Here is a 21,618-nt window from a genome sequence, read left to right as displayed (position 1 = left end):
GGTGTTTGGAACTGATCCGCAACCAGAGGATCCACACTGGGGAAAGGCCCTACAAGTGTGGGGACTGTGGGAAGGGCTTCAGTCACCATTCCAACCTAATCATTCACCAAAGGATCCACACTGGGGAGAGGCCCTATGAGTGTTCTTTGTGTAGGGAGGGGTTTCCCACCTGCTCCAAGTTCTTCAAACACTACCAGACACACACAGGGGAGCGTCCCTACGAGTGTGGGAAGTGTGGGAGGAGGTTTTGCACCAGAGGCAATCTCCTCTGCACCAGCGCACACACACAGATGAGAAGCTGTACCGCTGTGCCGACTGCGGGAAGGGCTTCAGACAAAACTCCAATCTCACCAACCACCGGCGCATCCACACTGGGGAAAAACCGCACAAGTGTGAGTGTGGGAAGAGCTTCAGCCACAGCTCCAAGCTGATCTGCCACCAGAGGATCTACACAGGGCAGAGGCTCTACAGGTGTGAGGAGTGTGGGAATGGCTTCAGGTGGCATTCGGAACTGATCCACCACCAGAGGATCCACACTGGGGAGAGGCCCTACAAGTGTGAGGAGTGTGGGAAGAGGTTCTCCCAGTGCTCAAACTTGACCCAACACCAACGGAGGCACTGGTAAGGGAAGTCTTGTGAGTGCCCCGAGTGTATGAAGAGCTTCGTGTGCTTCTCCAATTCCATCCTTCACTGCAGGACACACGCTGGGCAGAGCCCTGGTGACCCACATTCCCTGGGATCCATGTTGGGAAGACACCTGCCTAGTTATCCTTTTGTTTTGGCCTGCCTTCTCTCTTCTCCATCTCTTTGTGTTCCAAATGCCAAGATCAATCTGTCACTTCAAAATGCCTTGTTCCCTCCTCAAAACAACTCAATCCCAAACAAACCTTACTGGGTTCCAGAGCCATTACTCATTCCAGAGCGGATGAGAAGGGATTGGAAGGCGATTGGAAGAAGTGGGATCCAAATTTGGAGCGGTGGGATTGGGATTGTGTAGGGCTGGCTGGGTGGGATCGATTTGATAGTAAATAAAACTTTGACAATTCCTGATTTCTGTCCCATTCACTTTCAGTCAGTTCCAGTTCTTTTTTCAGCGGCACCTTCTCAGTTGATTGTGTTTGTGTTCTCCTTTCTCTCCTGCCTCTCTCTGCCTGCTCTGTTTCTCTCTCAGGGTCTCCCTTGACCCAGGGCAGCTCCCACCATAGACACTGTCTAACTTGATTTCCACTGCAGGAGCTCCAACAGCCATAGGTGAAGTTCTGAAGGCTGGCAGTGAAATGTCCCTGTAAGATCTTGCTGCTCTTGGCTTTTGACCCCTTCTGAAGAGCTTTGCCTTCAAGGGCAGGAACATCTTTTCCTGGCTGGGAGCTGGAATTCCAGAGCCTGGCAGTGTGAGCCCTGCAGGACCACGCAGACTGGGATCATGGGGGCTGGGATCACATGGGCTGGGATCCTCCAGACTGGGACTGCACAGACTGGGACCAGATGGATCAGGGCCATGCAGACTGGGATTGTACAAACTGGAAGCACATGGACTGGGATTGTACAAACTGGGAGCACATGGACTGGGATGGCTCCACCAGAAGGATGCGAAGTGAGGGGGCCCCTCCCCATCCAGGGCCCCCTTCCAGTCCAACTCAGGAGCACAGCCAGAAGTCCCCAGAGTTAATGTGTAGGTCCCAGAGTGCTCACAGTGTGATCCTGGTGCTGATCGCAGTCCTGGTACCGGCCTCAGTATCACTCTGTCTCAGAGCACTCCTGGCGTCGACCTCGGTTTTGTTTCTGATCCCAGTGTCGATTTCAGTCTTGGAGCAGTCCCGGAGTGCTCCCTGTGCTCATTCCAGTCCTGGTGTTGGTCTCGATCCCAGAGCAGTGCTGGTCTAAGTCCCAGTGGGTCTTATAGTCGCACCAGTCTCAGTTTTGATTCTGGTGCCACTCTCAGTCTTAGTCCCAGTGCCAGTTCTGGGGCTGGTTTGGGCTCAGTCTCACTCCCAGTCCCAGTGGCAGTCTTGTAGATGGGCCAGTTTTGGTTCTGGTGTCAGTTCTGTTCCTGGTCTTGGTCTTCGTTCAAGTCCTCGGCCATTTTATCAATGATAGAGACAGAGACTACGGGCTCGTGATCAGAATCCAAATTTATTGTGAGCTACATTTGTTTATATACAATTTTTAGGAAGGCAGTCATTTTTTTACTTACATTCATTGTGTTAAACATCACCCAGACAAACTTTACATTTCTATTTATTTAGTTCAATCTTCTTTCCTGTTGCCAGTCTTGATCCAATCTTCTTGTAATCATCAAAGCTCTGTTGGTTCTTGCCAAGGCGTCCTGGTTATCAAACTGCACATGCCAATTAAATCCACAGCACTCTCTCATCTTCCAAAGTGCTGGTCTCAGTCTGGGTCCGATAGCAGTGCCAGTCTCGGTGCTGGTGCTGGTTCTGTTTTCAGTCTTGGACTCAATGTTGGTCTTGGTCTCAGTTTTAGAGCGGTCCCAGTGCTGGTACTGGTGCCGGTGTTTGTCCCGGTGTGCTTCCAGCGCCAATCTCAGTCTCAGTCCTGGTCCCATATTGGTGCCAGTCTCGGTCCTGGTGCCAGTATCAGTCTTGGTGCTGGTTCCGGTGCTCCTAGTTGCAATGTCAGTCTCAGTCTCGGAGTTCTCCTGATGGTGGTCCCAGTCCCAGAGCAGTCCTGGAGCTCTCCTGGTGCCAGTGCCAGTATTGGTGTTGGTCTCAGTCCCAGTCTTAGTTCCAGTTCTGGAGCGGTGCTAGTCTCAGTTCTGGTGTTGGTTCTGTTCCCTGTCTTGGTCTCGGTCTCCATTCTGATTTTGGCCTCAGAAATGGTGCTGTTGGTGGTTTGGTTGCTGGTCTGGGTCCCAAATATTTTAGGCCCATTTATGTGATTTTATACCAAGCTAAAGTGTTTTAGGCTGGATTTTAGGCGCCTTCAGACAATGTTAGGCCAATTTGGATGATTTTAGACCTCTTTGTGTGGATTTGAGGCCCCTTTGGCTGATTTTAGGCCAAGCCTGCTGCAATTAGGATGAATTTGTGCCCCTTTTAGGTAATTTTAGGCCAAACCAGGCCCCTTTAGGACCATTTGGCCTTTTGGCCCAGTTCTTTCCCCTCACAGTTCCCGCCCTTTTCTGACCCTGCCCCTTTTCCCTCATAGTTCCTGCTTTTTCCTTGACCCCGCCCCTTTCCCTTCAGTTTTTGCCCATTAGCCTCCTCCATTTCTATTCACAGCCCCTGTCAATCATTATCCCCTCCCGTTTCATTCGCACCGAGCCCTTGTGTTTGCTCCGCCCCATTCCCCTATAAGCCCCGCCCATCTCCTGGCGCATTCACCCCGCACATGCTCAGAACACCCGGAAGTGCTTCCCGGGCGCCGCCATCTTTGCTTCTAGTCCTCCATTCCAGCTTCAGCGTGTCAGAGCTGCGGTGGGGCTGGAGGGGACCCATAGGGGATCTATAGGGGATCTATAGGGGACTGGGGTGGTCTTAGTGTCTGTATAGAGGATTTGGGCTTGTCTATAGGGGATTTGGGGGGCTCTGGGTGTCCCTAAAGGTGGTCTGGGAGGTCTATAGGAGATCTATAGGGGCCTGGTGGAACCTATAGAGGGTCCAGGGGGGTCTCATGGTCTCTAGAGGGGAATTTTGAGGTCCTTAAAGGGTATTTCTGGGTATTTTGGGCTCTGTCTAGGGAATGCTTGGAGTCCTTATAGGAATGTTGTGGTTCTGATTGAGAATTTTGGGGTCCTTAAAGGGAATTTGGAGGTCTCTTGGGAATTTTGGGGTTCCCATAAGGAAATGGGGCAATTAAAGGGAATTTTGTAGGGTTTGTAGGGAATTTTTGACTCTGTGTTGAGAATTTTAAGAAGTATGGGGTCTTCGCCTGGAATTTTTTTTTTTTTTTTTTTAAGTTCAAACATGGGAATTTTTAGGTCTCTATTGAGAATTTTTGCAATGTTGGGGTCCTCAAATGGAATTTTGGAGGATCCCATAGGGAGTTTTTGGGGTCTGTATAGAGAAACATGGGTCCCAAAATGGGAAGTTTGTGTTCTCTATAGTAAATTTTTGGGATCTCCATAGGGAATATTTGGGAATTTTGGTTCCAAATGTGGGAATTTGAGGGGGGGAATTTTAGGTACTGAAATATGACAGCGAAGATCTGGCATGAAGCCTGTGAGACCCAGGGGTCATCCCAAAGACCCCCAGACAAACAGCAGAGCAACCTAAAAGGAGCAATGTGCAAGGAGGCGTGAAAGCGATTTCCATATGAAGCGAGGAGGCGATGGATTTGTGGGAGGCGAGTTGTGCATTCCTGGTTTGTAGGGAATAAAAGGAGAGGCGCAGGTGGCCACAGGTGTGCGTGTTTTGGAGGAGCTGTCCCCCACGCACCGCAGCGCTGAATAAATACACACCTGCTCTTAGAACTTCTTTTTGTGGGTTTGAGAGTGTTTTTCTGTGCTTCACCATGACCCCTCCCCAGACCTTCCCTGGCCCCTCCCAGGACCCCCCAACACAAGACCCCTCACCAAGACCCCCACGACCCCACCCAAGACTCCAAGACTCCTTCTCAAAGTCCCTCCAGAACCTCCCCAACCCCTCCCAAATCCTTCCAAGGACCCCCCCAGCCCCCTTCCAAAACCCAGCCCAGGACCCACCAAGAGCCCTTCCGAAAGTGCCCCCACGACCCCTCTTAGGACCCACAGACTACCCCAGACCCCTCCCAAAAACCCCCCACGATCCCACCCATGACCCCCCTGACCCTTTACAGGACCCCCACACCCTCCCAAAGCGCCCCAATACCCCATCCAGACTCCCCCAAGACCTCTTCCCAAAGCACCCGCTACGATCTCTCCCAGACCCCTCCCAAAAGCCCCCCAGACTCCTCCAAAAACTCCCTCCATGACCCCTCTTAGAATCCCCAGACATCCCCAGGGCCCTCCCAGATGCCCCTAAACCCCACCTGACCCCTCTTTGGACCCCAAGACCCCTTCCAAAACCCCCAAGGATCCCCCCAGGCCCCTTCCCAAAACCCCCCAGACCCAACCCCAATCCCAACCCGGGACCCTCCAGAGCCTTCCCAGATCTCCTGAGGCCCCCAAAACCCTCCAAGGACCCCCCAGAGCCCCCAGTATCCCTTCACAAATCCCCCAGACCTCAGCAAGATCCTCTCAGGACACTCCCAAAACCTCCCCCAGGACCCGTCTGAGACCCCCAGACTCCTCCCCAAGACCTTCCAGACCCCTCCCAAGTTCCCTCCCCCAAACTCCCCCCCAAACCCTCTGAGAACTCCCCCTGGACCCTCCTGAAGACACCCCAAAGCCCTCCCAGATGCCCCCCACCCCTGCCCCATCTGTCCCTGCGCCACCTCAGCAGCTCCCGCAGCCCCTCGGCCTCTCCCAGCGCCTGCCCCGCTCTCTGCAGCGCCTCCCTCAGCGCCCGCCCGAGCCCGGGGCGGGTCCCGGGGGCTGGGGGCGCCTCTCCATGGCCGGCCCTCGGGTCAGAAGGCGCCACTCCCACCTGGCTTCTCATTGGCTGCAGTGGCGCGCGGAAGGCGGGTGCTGCTGAGGGGAGCCGCGCGCTGATTGGTTGGTTCGGGAAGAGGCGTCGCTATTGGCTGAGAGGGGCCCGCGCACGCGGCGAAGGCGGTAGCTGGAGAGTGTGAGGGGAGAGCGGCCGTGTAAGAAGCTGAGGTGGGGCCGGGGGAAATGGGGGGATCTGGGGGGAATCTGAGGGGAATTGAGGGATCTGGGCTGCTTTTTGGGGGTGTCTTTGGTGAGAAATGGGGTATCTGAGATGGGTCTGGGGCGGATTTGGGCCGGTTTGAGGTAGGTATGAAGGAAATGGAGTGGTCTCAGGTGGGTCCAGGATGCATCTGGGGGGAATTTGGGCGGTTTGAAGGGTTTTTGCGGGGTCTGAGGTTGATCTGGGGGAGAAATTTGGGGGGGGGGGGGGCTGCGTTCTGAGGTGGACGGAACTGGGGGCTGTGAGTTGGGTCTGATGAGAAGTGGGAGATTGTGGAGATTTGGGACGGATTTGGGGGAGGTTAAAGGGAAATTGGGGGTCTAAGGTGGGTTTGGGGGAAATGGGGGGTCTGAAGGGGCTTTGGGTTGAGCTTGAGAGCGTTCAGAAGGTTTTTAGTGGGGTCTGAGGGGATTTTTGGGGGTTGTGAGAGGAACTGGATGGGTCTGGGGGGTTTTGGGGAGTGAGGGGTTTTGGGGGATTCTCAGGTAGGACTGGGGTAAATTTTGGGGGGTCTCAGGTGGTTCTGACCGAGTTTGGAGGGATCTCAGGTGGGTCTGGGGTGGATTTGGAGGTCCCAGCCTCCCCTTGAAACCCCCTGTCCCCACAGAGGGTCCTGGCCATGGCCATACAGGACCCCTGCCCCAACTACACCATCGACATCAACAACTCAACGAGGAGATCAAGAAGGATGGTGAGGGGCTGCTGAGGGGCTGTCCCCATTGTCACCTGTTCTTGTCCCTGTCCAGACTGTCACCTGTGTGTCCCCACTGTCACCTGTCCTTGTTATGGTCCCCGTTGTCACCTCTTCCTATGTCCTGTGTGTGTCCCCAGAGCTGTCCCTGTCCTCACTGTCATCTGTCCTTGTCACTGTCCCCAGAGCTGTCCCTGTCCCTGTGCCCTCACCTTGTCCCCATCGTTTCCTTGTCCCTGTCATTGTCCCATGTGTCCCCAGAGTCAAAGCAGTCCCTGTCCCCATGGTCACCTGTCCTCTCACCCTGTCCCCATCATCACCTCTGTCCTTGTGATTGTCCTTTCTGTCCTTGTCCCCAGAGCTGAAGGCGTCCCTGTCCCTGTTGTCACTGTTACAACCCCATTGTCTCCAGTGCTAAAGGGGTCTGTGTCCCCATTGTCCCTGTGCTGTCCCCATGTCCTTGTGCTGTCCCCACTGTCACCTGTTCCATGGTGACCGTGCTGTCCCTGTGTCCCCAGAGTTGAAAAACTCCCTTATTCTGGGAAAAAGCCTGAAATACTGATTAAAAAAAACCAAAAAAACAAACAAACAACTTAATTCCCTAGGATTACTCTCAAATTAAATTGGGAATAACCCCAAAACTTTTTCTACAAGAAGGCCATGGTGAGACACAAATTTGGGAGAAAATACCAAGATTTGGAGAAAGAATCTGAAACTTTGTAGAAAAATCTTGAAATTCTGGGGAAAATCCTGAATTCCTGGGGGAAAAAACCAAAAATGCAGCTTCAAATATTGCTAAAATCCATCCTGGAACCTCCCAGAGCTTCTCCTTCTATGAGCAACCTGTGGTCAGAGCCTAATCCTTTGGTAAAATACCTGAATTTTGGGAAACATTCTGAAATTCTGGGGAAAAAAACCCCTGAAATTCTGGGAAAAAACAAAAACCCCAGTATCAAATGCCCCCAAAATCCCACAAAAAACCCCAAATCCAACCAGGAATGCTCCAAAACCCAACCAGGAGCTGCCCCAAGGCTTCCTGTGATACAAGCAACTCATGGTGAGAGCTAAATCCTGGGATAAATCCCCTGAAATTTGGGGAAAATCCTCTGAAATTCTGGGGAAAATCCCAAAATTCTGGGGAAAAAAACTGAACTCCAGCCAGCAATTCCCAAAGGTTTCCCTTCTATGCCAAGCCCACGATGAAACCTCAAATTCTACCTGGATTCCCCAAAAATCCCCCTAGGAACTCCTCTAAAATCTCTGAATTCCCCCCAAATTCCTCAGAAACTCCCAAATTCCCCCCCCCCCCCCCCAAAATCTCTCTGAATTCCCTCAAATCCCTCAGAAAACCCCCAAATCTTTGCTGGAAATGCCCCAAATCCCCCAGAAACCCCCAATCTCCCAGAAACCCAAAAATACCCCTCAAAATCCCTCAGAAAACCCTCAAAAGCTTCATAGAAATGCCCCAAATCCCTCAGAAACCCCAAAATTCCATCTGGAACCTCCCAAAATGCCTCCTGGAACTCCCCCAAATCCCTCAGAAACCTCAAAATCCCTGCTGGAAATCCCTCAAATATCCCTCAGAAATCCCCAAATCCCTCAAAAAACCCCAAATCCTCTTCAAAATCCCTCAGAAACCCCCAAATCCCTCAGAAACCCCAAGATCCCTTCTTGAACCTCCTCAAATTGCCCCAAAATCCATCAGAAACCCCCAAATGTCTCTTGGAGCTCCCTGAAATCCCTCCTGGAAATCTCTCAGAGAAAAATCCTTACCAAAACCCTCTTGGAACCTCTCCAGACCCCTCAGAAACCCCAAAATCTCTCGGAACTCCCACCAAATTGCCCCCAAACCCCTCAGAAACCCCAAAATGTGGGAAGTGCCATTGAAGAGGATCCAGTTCATCAAGATGGACTCGGACATCGCGGCCAAGATGAAGGGAATGTTCGTGGAGCTGGAACAGGACAAGGGGACATAGGGAACAGTGCCTGGGAGTTATGGGGTCAGTTCTGGGGTTTGGGGGTCAGTTCTGGGATTTGGGGTCAGTTCTGGGATTGGGATCAGGATCAGGAGCACAAACGGAACAAGCGCAAGGCCAAGGGTGGGGATGCACCTGGCCCCAAAAAGGGAATAGGGCACAGGGGGCACAGGGAGCTGTGCCTGTGAGTTATGGGGTCACTTAAGAGAGATGGGGTTATGGGATTTGGGAGAGGGTAATTTGGGGTTCTCTCTATGCCTTTGGTATAACTTGGGGTGTTTTTGGGATAATTTGGGATTCTCTCTGTGCTTTGGGGTAACTTTGGGCAGTTTTTGGGGTCTCTCCTCAGGGGATGCTGCCGCTGGCGCAGCCACCCCAGATGCTGCCACACCTGGGGGGGAACTGCCCTACATCCCCCTGGGGCATGATCCCATCCTGGGAATGGCCCCAAACCCTGGAATGGCCCCCATGCCAACCCCATAGCCTGTGAGTGGCCCCCTAACCAGAGTTAAAGGGATTTATAGGGTTAATGGGGGATCGATGAGGTTAATGGGGTCACATGATCCCACCTCTGGAATGGCCCCAAATCCTGGGATCCCCCCAGGAATGGCCCCATCCCCAGGGGATTTTGAGTTTTTGGCAGATTTTTGGGGATTTTTGTGAGATTTGGGGGGATGTTTTGGTGTGTATCCGGTGTGACTTTGGGCTGGTTTGGGGCCAATTTTGGCTGGTTTGGCGGTAATTTTGGCTGGTTTTGGGGCTGCTTTTTGGCTGATTTTGATCTGATTTTGTCTGTTTGGGGCTGATCTTTGCTGATCTTTGCTGATTTTGGGTTGTTTCCCCTGTTCCCAGCTGTCAGAGAACCCCCCAAACCACATTCTGTTCTTGACCAAGCTCCCCGAGGAGATCAAGGAGCTGATGCTGTCCATGCTCTTCCAGCAGCGAGAACCAGGAATCGGGAATTCGGGAATTCCAGGGGCTGCGGGAGCTCAGAGTGGGGACGGGGTGGAATTTTGGGGAAAATATCAGGATTTTGGGGGGAATTTCAGGATTTTGGGGTGGTTTCTGGATTTTTGGAGGAATGTTTCTGGATTGGGGGTGGGGAGGGCGGGGGAATTTCCGAATTTTTGGGCAACATTTCTGAATTTTTGAGGCAAAATTCCTGAATTTTTGGGGGAACATTCCCAGATTTTTTTGGAGGAACATCCCCAAACTTTTGAGGGGAACATTGCTGAGTTTTTAGGGGGAATGTTTTGAATTTTTAGGGAACACTTCTGAATTTTTGAGGGGACATTCCCAGGTTTTTTGGGAACCATTCCTGGATTTTTGGGGGAAATTGCCATGTTTTTGGGGACCATTGCCATGTTTTTGGGGGAACATTCCTGGGGTTTTTGAGGGAACATTTCTGAATTTTGAGGAAAATTCCTGAACTTTTGAGGGTACATTCCTGAATTTTTTCAGGAGCATTCCCAGGGGTTTTGGGGTACCATTCACTGGTTTTTGTCGGGCCATTCCCGAATTTTTGGGGTACCACTTCCAGGTTTTTGTGGTACCATTCCCAGAGATTTTGGGGACCATTCCCAGATTTTGTGGGGGCATTCCAAAATTTTTGTGGTACCATATCTTGGTTTTTTGGGGTACCATTTCCAGGTTTTTGGGAGACCATTCCTGAGTTTTTTGTGGTACCATTCCCTGGCTTTTGGGGTACCATTCCCAGGTGTTTTGGGGTACCATTCTTGGTTTTTTAGGGGAACATTCCTGAGGTTTTTGAGGGAACATTCCTGAACTTTTTGAGGACCATTCCCTGGTATGTTGGGGTGCCATTCCCAGGTGTTTTGGGTACCATTCCCAGGTGGTTTGGGTACCATTCCCAGGTGTTTTTGGTATCATTCCCAGGTGTTTTTGGTACCATTCCCAGATGGTTTTGGTACCATTCCCAAGTGGTTTTGGTACCATTCCCAGGTGTTTTTGGGACCATTCCCCGGTGTTTTGGTTACCATTCCCAGGTGTTTTGGGTACCATTCCCAGGTGTTTTGGGTACCATTCCCAGGTGTTTTTGGGACCATTCCCAGGTGTTTTTGGTACCATTCCCAGGTGTTTTGGGTACCATTCCCAGGTGTTTTTGGGGACCATTCCCGGTTTTTGGGCTGTCCCTCGCCCCATTCCCCATGCCAGGTTCCCGGGTTCAAGGAGCTGCGCTGGTGCCCGGGCCCCACGACATCACCGGCGTGGAGTTGGACACCGAGGTGCAGGTGGGCGCTGCCCACGGGGCCCTGCAGGGTTCCAGGATCACCCAAGGCAACTCCACAGAGATCTCCTTCAACAAAAAGTGACCCCAAACCTGCCTGAACACCCCCAAACCCGAAGAAAACCTGCCTGGATACCCCAAAATTCCAGAGAAATGCCTCAAAACTGTCCCCAATACTCCAAAACTGCCTTCAAACACCCCAAAATTCCAGAGAAATGCCTCAAGACTGCCCCTGGATACCCCAAACTGCCCCCAAACACCCCAAAATCACAGATAAATGCTTTAAAACTGCCCCTGGGCACTCCAAAACTGCCTCGAAACATCCCAAATCTTTTCAGGCTGCCCCAAAATCTACTAGAAACAACCCAAAATCCCATAGAAACAACCTAAAATCCCTCCAAACCACCCCAAAATGCCTCAAAGCTGTCCCCAAATATTCCAAAATTTCTCAAAACCAGTCCAAAACACTAAAAATCCCAGAAAACTGCCCCAAAAATGGTCCTGACCCTGCCTCAAACCTCCCACCTGCCCCAATCCCCCAGGTAAGTTCAGCTAGCACCAAATCCTACTTTCTTTATCCTAAACCTTTTTTTTTTAATCCCAAATCCTCCTTTTTCAAACTTCAAAATCTTTCTTTGTGCCCCCCAAATGTCCTTTTCAGACCCCAAATTCTCCTTTTCCCACCTCAAACACTCCTTTTTACACCCCAAATCTTTTGAGCATCCCAAACCCTTTTTCCCACCCCAAATTCTCCTTTTCCCACCCCAAATCCCCTTTTCTCAACTCAAATCCTTTTCTGTCCATCCAAAATCTCCTTTTCCATCCCAAAATCCCCTTTTTCCACCCAAAATCTTTTTCAATCCCGAATCTCCTTTTCCATCCCAAATCCTTCCCCTTTTACCCCAAAATCTCCTTTTCCCACCGCAAATCCCCTTTTAGGGTTCCCCAGGTATTTTTGGGGTTCCCCAGGGGTTTTTTTGGGTTTTTCCACCCCCAGCATTGTACCCAGGGTCTCTCTGCAGCCATTGCATATGGACCTGCCCCCACCCCAAATAAATCCCAAATCAACTCCAAATAAATCCCAAATCAACCCCAAACCACCCCCAGATGACCCCTGCTGTGCCCCCCAGGGCTGGAGTGGTTTTGGGGGGCAGTTTGGGGTCTGGTGGGGTTGACCCCAAAGTTTGGGGATGGGGGAGGTTTGATCCTAAAGTTTGGAGGGGTTTGACACCCCAGGCTTTGGGATCAGGGGGTTTGGCCACAGAATTTGGGGATCAGGGGGGTTGGACACCCCCAATATTTCAAACCCCAACGTTTGGGAATTGGGGGTTTTGACCCCAAAATTTGGGGGTTGGGGATGTTTGATTCCAGGATTTGAGAGGTTTTGACCCCCCCCCCAGGTTTGGGGTGGCGGTTGAGATCAAAACAATTCCCTGAAAACAGTGGCAGGATTGGGATTGGGAACAGGATCAGGATTGGGAACAGGATTGGAATTGAGAATGAAATAGGGATTGGGAATGGATCAGGATTGGGAAAGGGATCGAGGTGGCAAATGAGATAGGGATCAGAAATGAGAATGAGATCAGGAATGGGGACAGGAACAGAATTGGGAATGGGAGCAGGACTGGGAACAGGATCGGGATTGGGAATGTGATCAAGAATGGAACTGGGATCAGGAACAGGAATGAAATACAGATTGGGAATGAGATCGGGATTGGGAACAGATTTGGGATTGGGAATGGGAATGAGACTGGGAATGAAGGATCAGAAACGGGAATGGGAACAGGATAAGGATTGGGAATGGGAGCTGGATAAAGATTGGGAACAGGAACGGGATTTGGAATGGCAATGGGATTGGAATTGGGAAGGGAAATGGGAATTGGAATTGGGAAAGGAAATGGGAACAGGATTTGGAATGGGAGCAGGATAAGGATTGGGATTGGGATTTGGAATGGGAACAGGATGGAGAATGGGAATGAAACAGGGATTGGGAATGTGAAAGGGATTAGAATTGGGAAAGGGATCGAGACTGGGAATGAGACTGCAATCAGAAACGGGAACAAGATTGGGAATGGGTAAGGAGATAGGGATGTGGAACAGGAATGGGATCAGGATTGGAATGGGATTGGGATCAGGAACAGGATTGGGAATGGCATCGGAAAGGGGAATGGGAAGAAGATTGAGAATGGAATGGGAATGAGATAGGGATTGGGAACACGACTGGGAACAGGAACGGGTTTGGGAACAGGAGCAGGAACGAGATGGAGATTGGGAACAGGAATGGGAACCAGGATCGGGATGCTAAAGTTGTGACACAAATGGGTGCCTTGGCTGGGACATCTCAAATTGGAGAAGCACAACCAGGATGGGCAGGAACAACTTTTCCTGGGTGGGAACTGGAATTCCAGAGCCTGGCAGTGTGAGCTATGCAGGACCATCCAGACTGGGATCATGGGGGCTGGGATCACATGGGCTGGGATCCTCCAGACTGGGACTGCACAGACTTGGACCAGATGGATCAGGGCCTTCCAGACTGGGATTGTACAAACTGGGACCATATGGACCGGGATGGCTGCACCAGAACAATGCGAACTGAGATGGTCCCGCCCCACCCAGGGGTCCCTCCCAGTCCTGCCCAGTCCCGTGTGGGGGCGCAGCCAAAACTCCCCGTAGTGAACAAGGAGGCCCCAGAGTACTCTCGGTGTCTGTCTCCATCCTGGTCCCGGTCTCAATTTCAGATTGGAGCAGTCCTGGAGCACTCCAAGAACTGATTTTAGTCCTGGTCTGAATCTCGATCCCAGAGTGCTTCAGGTCTCAGTCTCATTCGTGGTTCTATAGTGGTGCCAGTCTCGGTGCCAGTGCTGGTTCTGGTTTCAGTCTTGGTCTTGGTTTTGGAATGGTTTCAGTCCCAGTGGTGGTGCTGGTGCCAGTGTTGATCTCAGTGTGCTCCCAGTGCCAATGTCAGTCTCAGGCCCGGGCCTGGAGTGGTGCCAGTCTCAGTTCTGCAGCCGGTGCTGCTCTCATTCTTATTTCTGGAGGTCTCCTGGTCCCGGTGCTGGTCCCAGTGTCCGTCACGGTCTCAGTTTTGGTCCCAGTGCCAGTTCTGGGGAGGGTTTCAGTCTTGGTCCGAATCCCAGGGCCTGTCTTGAAGAGGTGCCAGTCTCGGTTCCGCTCTTGGTTCTGGTCCCAGTCTTGATCTCCACCCAGGTTCTGAGGCTGGTCTCAATGCCTGTCCCAGGGAATTTTATCAACGATTGAGAGACAGGAACTACTGACTCATGATCAGAATCCAAATGTATTGTGAGCTACATTTGCTTATACACCATTTTTAGGAAGCCACTAATTTTTTACTACATTCATCGTGATAAACATCACCCAAACAAACTTTACATTTCTACTTATTTGATTCAATCTTCTTTCCTGTTGCCAGTCTCGATCTAATCTTCTTGTAATCACCAAAGCTCTATTTGTTCTTGCCAAGGCGTCCTGGTTATCAAACTGCAAATGCCAATTAAATCCACAGCACTCTCTGTCTCAGCTTCCACAGTGCTGGTCTCAGTCTGGATCCAACAGTGGTGCCAGTCTTGGTGCCAGTGCCAGTGTCTGTTTTCAGTCTTGGATCAATGTCAGTCTTGGTCCTGATGTTAGAGCGATCCCAGTCACTGTGCTGGTTGTAAGAGTCGGTCTGAAGTTTCTCTGATCTGCCCCACAACCATCATCAGAGACCCCGGGACCCCACCACTCGCTCTGGACAGGAATTTCTGGCCTGGCCCAGGTGGATGCTTGCCAAAGACTGTTTGTGGGTGTGCTTGGTGCTTGCCATGGTACACTGCGCTCAGCAGGGTACTGGCTGTAGTGTCCTGTTCCACCTGTTTCTTGGAGCAATGGTCTATGCATACTATAGTCCATAAATCTCTCCAACTTTTGGCCAGAGGCCACTTGCTTTGGAAAAGGACTATAAAAAGTGACTTTCCTAAAGAGACTTTGAGATCTCTTTCTCCCCAAAGGATTGAAGATGCATCTCATCGGATGGCCACGAGGATGCGTCCCGTCTGTTGATAGCTATGTCCCATCCTTTCCCTCTCTCACACTCTCTCTCTCTTTTTGCTTTGTTTCCTTTACCTCTCTCTCTCTCTCTCCCTCAAAACTGAATTGTTACTCACAATAAACTGCATTATTTCTTTCTACTTAACAAAACCTGAGTCTCTTGCTTTTGTCTATTGCAGCCTGGGGTCGAACGAACCATCACGACCCCCGTTCGGGTTGAGCAGATTGTGACATTAAACTGGCGTCACGCACAGGATTTCTGACAGACACAAGGGTTGCTGGCTGTGTGTAGTCTGTAACAGGGGAAGGATGTCTTGCTCCAGCTGCACCTAGCTGGCCACCTCGACAGGGTGAGCCAGACTAGAAAGCAAGGGGGACATTTCAGATTTCCCACAAACTGCACACACCTAGGTGAAAAGCATCCCTACACTCAATTGAGGATTCTGTCCAGAAATTCACAAAAGATCTCTTGGTGCAAAAGGCAGAACTGTAATGTTCTTGTTGTCTATTACTTTGTATGTGTGTACTGACCTCCCTAGAGTTAGGGAGAATACTGCACAGGCTGAGGAATGCATGTGTAACTCTAGTTGTTTTTGTTGTTGTTTTTTGACTGCCTGGATCATGAAGAGACAAGCTGTTTTGTAACTAAGGTAGTACCTCCCAAGCAGTGTGGTCTCTTCACCCCCCCCAGGGAAGAGAGGGGGCTGTGCTCAGCGGAAAGCTGTGCTTAAGTCTTGACCTCTCTGAAGTGGTGCTTTCCCCTTTGCAAAAATGACAGAAAAGCATAATACTAAAGATAAAGATGCATTCTTCACTTTACCAGACCTTCCCAAGGGGGAGAAGAGTGGGCACACAGTAACTGGTTTAATTTAGAAAATGTGATTGATAGGATACATTCTTTGCAACATGAAACAAAATTCAAACTGGGCAGAAATAAGACCATTCTCTGCTCAGTTTTGGGGGCCTTACAGCAGCTATAGAAACTTGCTTTATGCGAAGAAGTGAAGAAAGAACTATTATTGACTCCCTACAAAATTTAGTGGAAATTCTACAAAAGCAATTAGATGACGAAATGAATGAGAATCATGCTTTGAGAGATGAGAATCATTCTTTAGGAGATGCCTTAAGAAAAGAACACACCAACACTTTAAAACACACTGATTTACCAAAAGAAACAGAAGAGAAAGAAACTAATCAAATATATCCTCAAAAAGAACTAACTGATGAAAAATAGTGGGGAACATTGCTGCCCTAGCTTGAAACCTGTGGTTAAAACAGAATACAATTGTATCAATGATGAGAATTTTAACCCACAAATAACCACTACAAAAATCCTGTACACTGCTACTGAATTATCAGAACAAGAAGCTAGCTGGCACTGGGGCCTTGGAGCTCTCTTAACAACGGGTGACAAATTTAACTTATGGTCCCTAACTCAGCATGCTGTTTTTTGGGCAGGGGGGCTTAACCTTTGGAAATGGGAGACCTTGTAGCTTTAGTTGGTACCCCCAACCAATTCCTAGATATCATTCACAAAGCTGCCTGCTTGCAAATTATACATGAAATAAAATTCACTGCTGGCTGTAAATCACCTATGCAATTACCTGTAAATGTAGAACAATACCCTCTTCTCTCTGGTGGCAAAGAAGGGCTCAAACTGGTTATACAGGACTTGCAAAACTCCCCTGTATGGCCAATCCAAAAACCCAAACCTGACAATGTGGCTGTTTATCAATATATTTATGATACCCTTGTGGGAGGAGATGAAATAGAAGTAGTGGGGGATACCCAACAAAAATTAATCTCCCATTTGGAAAGCCCTAATTTGCAGATTGCTTCAGAGAAAATTCAAAAACCTTCTCAAGAAGTGAAGTTTTTCAAAACAGCCACTACTGGGACTGCCCCCCCCCCCCCCCCCCCCGATAGGGTGGTCCAGAAATCCTCAGTAACAGAAGGAACTGTAAAAAATCTGGCAATAACAGAAACTGAGAACTTGGGTAGCAGCTACAACAAACCTGCCTCAGTAATTAAAGTAGCCTCTGCTTTCTCCCCCAATCTTTGTTCAGTAATTTTTTGTTGACTAATGCTTCTGCTGAACAAATTATTGCTGGGGGATGGGGTGGCTCTTAGCTTGGGGCGCTGATGGTTTTTTGGGGTGTTTTCCAGCTTGAAGTGCAGAGTGCCTCCTTTGTTTGCAACTACACTGACTGTCATTTTGTGTTTAAAGGAGGTACAGAGTGGCTTCCTTCTTGGCAGCAAAATGATTGGGAAGTTAACAGAATTCCAGTCTGTGTTACATGCTGGATAGTTCCATCATTTTAACCTCCTGCCTCTTTGTGGCAGATTCTGTTGTGTTTACTTTTCACAGAATAATACCATGGAACATGAAGATTAATCCCTCATTGAACTGTATGCAGTTATGGCACAGGACCTTACAGGTGTGTTTTATTTTGTGAAGATTCAAAATCAAAATTGAACTGTTGCACAATTTTCCCCAAAAAATTATGTGTGCGAAAAACAACACAAAATATGAAGGGGAACTTGATGTCAATGTTGTAACACCTACTACCCAACCGCCAGTTATACTGAGCCTGAAAATTTTTGAAATTGGACTTTAGGTAATTCGGAAAACTGGCCAACAGCAAATACTGTTTAATTCGGCATGGCCTTTTAAACAAGTCATATTGCCAATGCAAAACAATGTCTCAGTAATTCAGACAGCTTGTTCACCTTTTCTAGGGGTGGACAACCAGGTTGCAAAAAGCAGGATGCTTTAAAGAAACAAACAAGAGACATAACCGGTGTGGGAACAAGATTGGGAATTTTGAATAGTATTGATTTAGAAGTATCAATAAATTGACTAACATCTCTTTAGCTCTCTGCTGTATTCAGGCTCAATTGTGGATGCAGTCAGTTGCTGCCTCAATTGTACGAGAAGTCGAGGAGGCCACTTTTCCTACTGAAATTCGGAGAACAATTTGGAATAATGCCCATAATTTTGAAAAAAGAATACCAATCCTGGTGAAGCTACTACCCCAGCATAAACACAGCCACAGCCTTTGCACTGACCATATGAAATGTTTCAGTACATTCAATATTCCTGTCCTGGTTTGAAAGGACAGGTGTCTGCCAGTAAAGGCAGAAGTTTTCCTTTGAAATAGAGACTTTAGTTCCACTCCGCCCAGATATTATAATTGTTTGAATCAAGGACTCTGAGGCAGAGATAAGGGGGTAGGAATAACAGCTTTTTTACTAATATATCCAACCATACAATCAGAAAACAACAGCAGTTGTTAAAATTGCTAACAGAACAGAATAGATAACTCGGTTTCAGTCCCTTCTTTAGATGCAAGCACGCTGTCTCTGTGCTCAGTCCCGGTGCTGCAGCTGGAACAAAGCCCAGAGCTGCCGAGGGCAGGCGGGAGCGGAGGCGAGAGGGGGCGGCAGCCACGCCGGTCTCGGGTGGGAACGGGCTGGAGCGGCGGCTCCTCACTCACCGTGTGTGTCCGGGTGATCAGCTGTGTCTGCAGAGGCAGGAGGCTGGAACGGGGCAGATGCAGGGCTGGTGATCGCAGAGGGTCTGGCTCTCCTGTGCTCCACAGCAGGGGCTGCAGATGGGGCGTCCTGCTCCAGGCTCGCCAGAAACACGAGTCCCCTCCGGAACCCTGAGTGGCCCCTCCGTAAGCCGCTGACACCGACCCCTTTTGTCTGGAGTCATCAGAGATCCTGGGTGTAACCCGGCCAGCTCCATTGGCATGATAATGGGAAAAAATCAATTGACACAGTAATAGAAAAAACACTCAACCCCCAACAATTCCCTATCACTGCATTAGGGCTGAATCATGATGGAGCTATTCTCTATCCTTTGAGCACAGAGAATGGGCCCGTCAAATTGGTGAAAAGTAACAAATCATTAATTTGGAAACTTACATTTTCTGGGAACAATGAGAGTTTATCTGTGAAAGTAATGCAATCAGAGCTCAAGATATTTGCTTAGACACGGAACAGAATGCCTGCAACTTTGAAAGTTATCCAAAGGAGATTCCTGAAACACTACTGGGGTATATGAGCAATGAGTCTGCATGCTTTAGAACTGCTTATGATAGTATTTTCATAGAAGATTTTGGTAGTGAGTACTAAAAATAATTTAAATCTTTGTGTCTGTAACGTTACTAAAATTGCTGTTTTAAATTTGAAAATTGCTTGTTTTAAAATTGCTTATCTTGTTGTATTGCATAATGAATATTGATTAAGATTCATTTTTCGTTACTATTTAATTATGTTGCATTTTCTTTAAGTATTGATTCAAACTGACTATTATATTTTAACCAAGAAATTATTGTTGTTAAATCAAAAATTGAAACTGAAAACTTATAAACATTGATTTAAATTGTTTATTTGTCTTTTGTAATCAGAAATTGAAATTGATTGCTAAATTAATTATTATATCTTATTATTATTAAATCAAAATTTAAAAATGATTGTTAAATTGATTATTATATTTTAATCAAATCAAAGAATTGAAATCAAAAATTTATTAGCATTGATTTAAACTGCATATTTATCTTTTTGCATTCAGAAATTGAAAATTGATTGTTAAATTGATTATCTGTTTTGTTTTCTCTCTCCTTTTTCCTTTCCCTTATATTTTTCCTACTTTCCTATTCTGTCCAGCTCTCTGTCTCTGTTTTCTGGGATATGCTATCAGCTCGGACGAATCCTGAAGAATTTGCAAAAGCACCACGAAGGAAGTGCTGCTGCTGATGATCGTGAGTCACAGGGTGGTGTAAGAGTCGGTCCGAGGTTTTCCCTCATCTGCCTCACGACCATCACCAGAGACTGGGCCCTGAGACTGCACCACTTGCCCTGACCCGGAGCTCCGGCCTGGCCCAGGTGGATGCTTGCGGACCAAGGGCTGTTTGTAGCTGTGCCTTGTCATGGTGCTGCAGGGTGCTGGTTATCAACCCTGTCCCTGCACCTGCGTCATGGGGCTACAACCTCCACATACAATAGTCCATAAATATTCCCACCTTTTGGCCAGAGGCCACTTGCTTTGGAAAAGGACTATAAAAAGTGACTTTCCCCAAACTGACTTTGAGATCTCTTTCTCCCCAATGGATTGAAGACTCGTCTCATCTCATCTCATAGGAGGCCACGAGGGTGTATCTCGTCTTTGGTAGCTATATCCCATCCTTTCTCCCTCTCCCCGTTTTACTTCATCCCTCTCTCTTTCCCTTTCTCAAAACTTGATTGTTAGCACGCAATAAACTGCATTGCTGCTTTCTGCTAAACAAACCTGAGTCTCTTGCTTTTGTCTTTTGCACCCTGGGGTTGAACGAACCATCACGACTCCCGCTCGGGTTGAGGGGATCGTGACACTCCTGGGCCAAGGCCCCCTGAGCTGACCAGGAGCCCAGACCTCCACTCCCAATGACGGGGCTCTGCACAAAAGTGTCCATGACAAACAGGTCAGCGAGTTTCCCTGGGAACAGAGGCACCCATGCTGGTAGGGACTGTTGATCTGCTGGGGGGTAGAAAGTGTCTGCTGAGACACCTGGACAGGCTGGATCATGGGCTGAGGCCACCTGTATGAGGTTCAACAAGGTGAAGTGCCCCATGCTGCACTTTGGCCACAACAGCCATGGGAGGCTCCAGGGCTCCAGGCTGGGGGCAGAGTGGCTGGAACGCCACCCAGCAGAAAAGGTCATGGGGTACTTGTTGGCAGTGGCTGAATGTGAGTCAGCGAGTGCCCAGGTGGCCAAGAAGGCCAAGAGCATCCTGTCCTGGGATATGCTTTAGAGGTGGCCTTGGCAGTGTTACCAGCCTCAGATTATTAGGGGGATTCTCTGGTCTTGAAACGGTTTTTCAATGAAACAGTTCTGCAGCTCTAAACCTCCATTCCTTGTTTTGTAGGATGCAGTCCCAAATAGACCCACACTGGTGTTTTTAAGGAATTTAGCATCTCCCTTTCCTTGAAAGTAAAGGGAACCAGGCTTTAAATGCTCTTGAAACACTTTCATTCCTTGATCTTCAGCTGTGCATTTTTAATTGAGGAGCTTTTGTGCAGAAAGGTTGGACCATGAGACAAATGCAGGCAATTTAGCTGCAATGGCACTTGTTTTATCTGCTTTTCTGCTTCCTTTCCCTGTGGGTAGCAAATTTGGAGCCACGGGCTTGAATCCATCCCAGCTGACTCCAAAAGAGCAGTTCTGCTGCTGGCCAGTCCTCAAATTTGTCATCCTGTAATCCCTATGGCAAAACTCACGGCCGAATGGGGGCTCTTGCTTTCCTTTTCATGGTTGCCTCTCCTTTCCACCTGAAAGAGATGAAAAGAATGCTGCAGATAAAAGTCATTCTGCTGCCATGTGTCGAAAGCTTTCCTTCTCATCCTCAGCATTGCAAAGCACCAATTCCTCTGTCCCAACAACCCTCAGTTTGCTGTAATTGCTACATTTCACTTGCACCTTTTGAGGCAGGACCCCCCCAGATGGTTGCAGTATCCTCAAGAGGGGAAGCAGGAAGGCATGCACTGCTGCCTTCAGTCTTGAGGCCAGCGAGAAGACCCAAAGGAACGACATGGAAGTTGTGCCAGGGGAGCCTTAGGTGGAATATGAGCAAGGGGTTCTTTAGCCACAGGGTGCTTGGGCACTGGAACAGGCTCTTCAGGGAAGGGGTGACAGCAGCAAGGCTGCCAGAGCTCAAGAATTGTTTGGACATTGCTCTTGGGCACAGGGTGTGATTCTTGAGGCTGTCCTGTGCAGGAATTTTGTGGATCTATTTCAACCATGCAAATTTGGTGATACTGTGATTGTGTTGCTGAGAAGAACCACACAAGATGGTATTGCACACCTGCCTCTGACCAAGACGCAGAACCAGCCCTACAAGCACAGAAAAAACATCAACAAA

General features: G+C 49.0%; 1 long non-coding RNA gene across 1 annotated transcript; it reads left to right on the top strand.

Moving 5' to 3' along the window:
• Window positions 1-5,666: 5,666 nt before the first annotated feature.
• Window positions 5,667-9,710, top strand: LOC306815815. Its single transcript, XR_013777478.1, has 3 exons — window positions 5,667-5,698; window positions 6,358-6,441; window positions 9,270-9,710. It is a non-coding gene; the product is annotated as an uncharacterized lncRNA (long non-coding RNA).
• The last annotated feature ends 11,908 nt before the right edge of the window (window positions 9,711-21,618 follow it).

This window comes from Erithacus rubecula (assembly GCF_903797595.1).
Source record: "Erithacus rubecula genome assembly, contig: scaffold_240_arrow_ctg1, whole genome shotgun sequence".
In the NCBI taxonomy this organism is placed as follows: domain Eukaryota; kingdom Metazoa; phylum Chordata; class Aves; order Passeriformes; family Muscicapidae; genus Erithacus; species Erithacus rubecula.
This window is presented reverse-complemented; position numbering and strand designations above follow the sequence as displayed.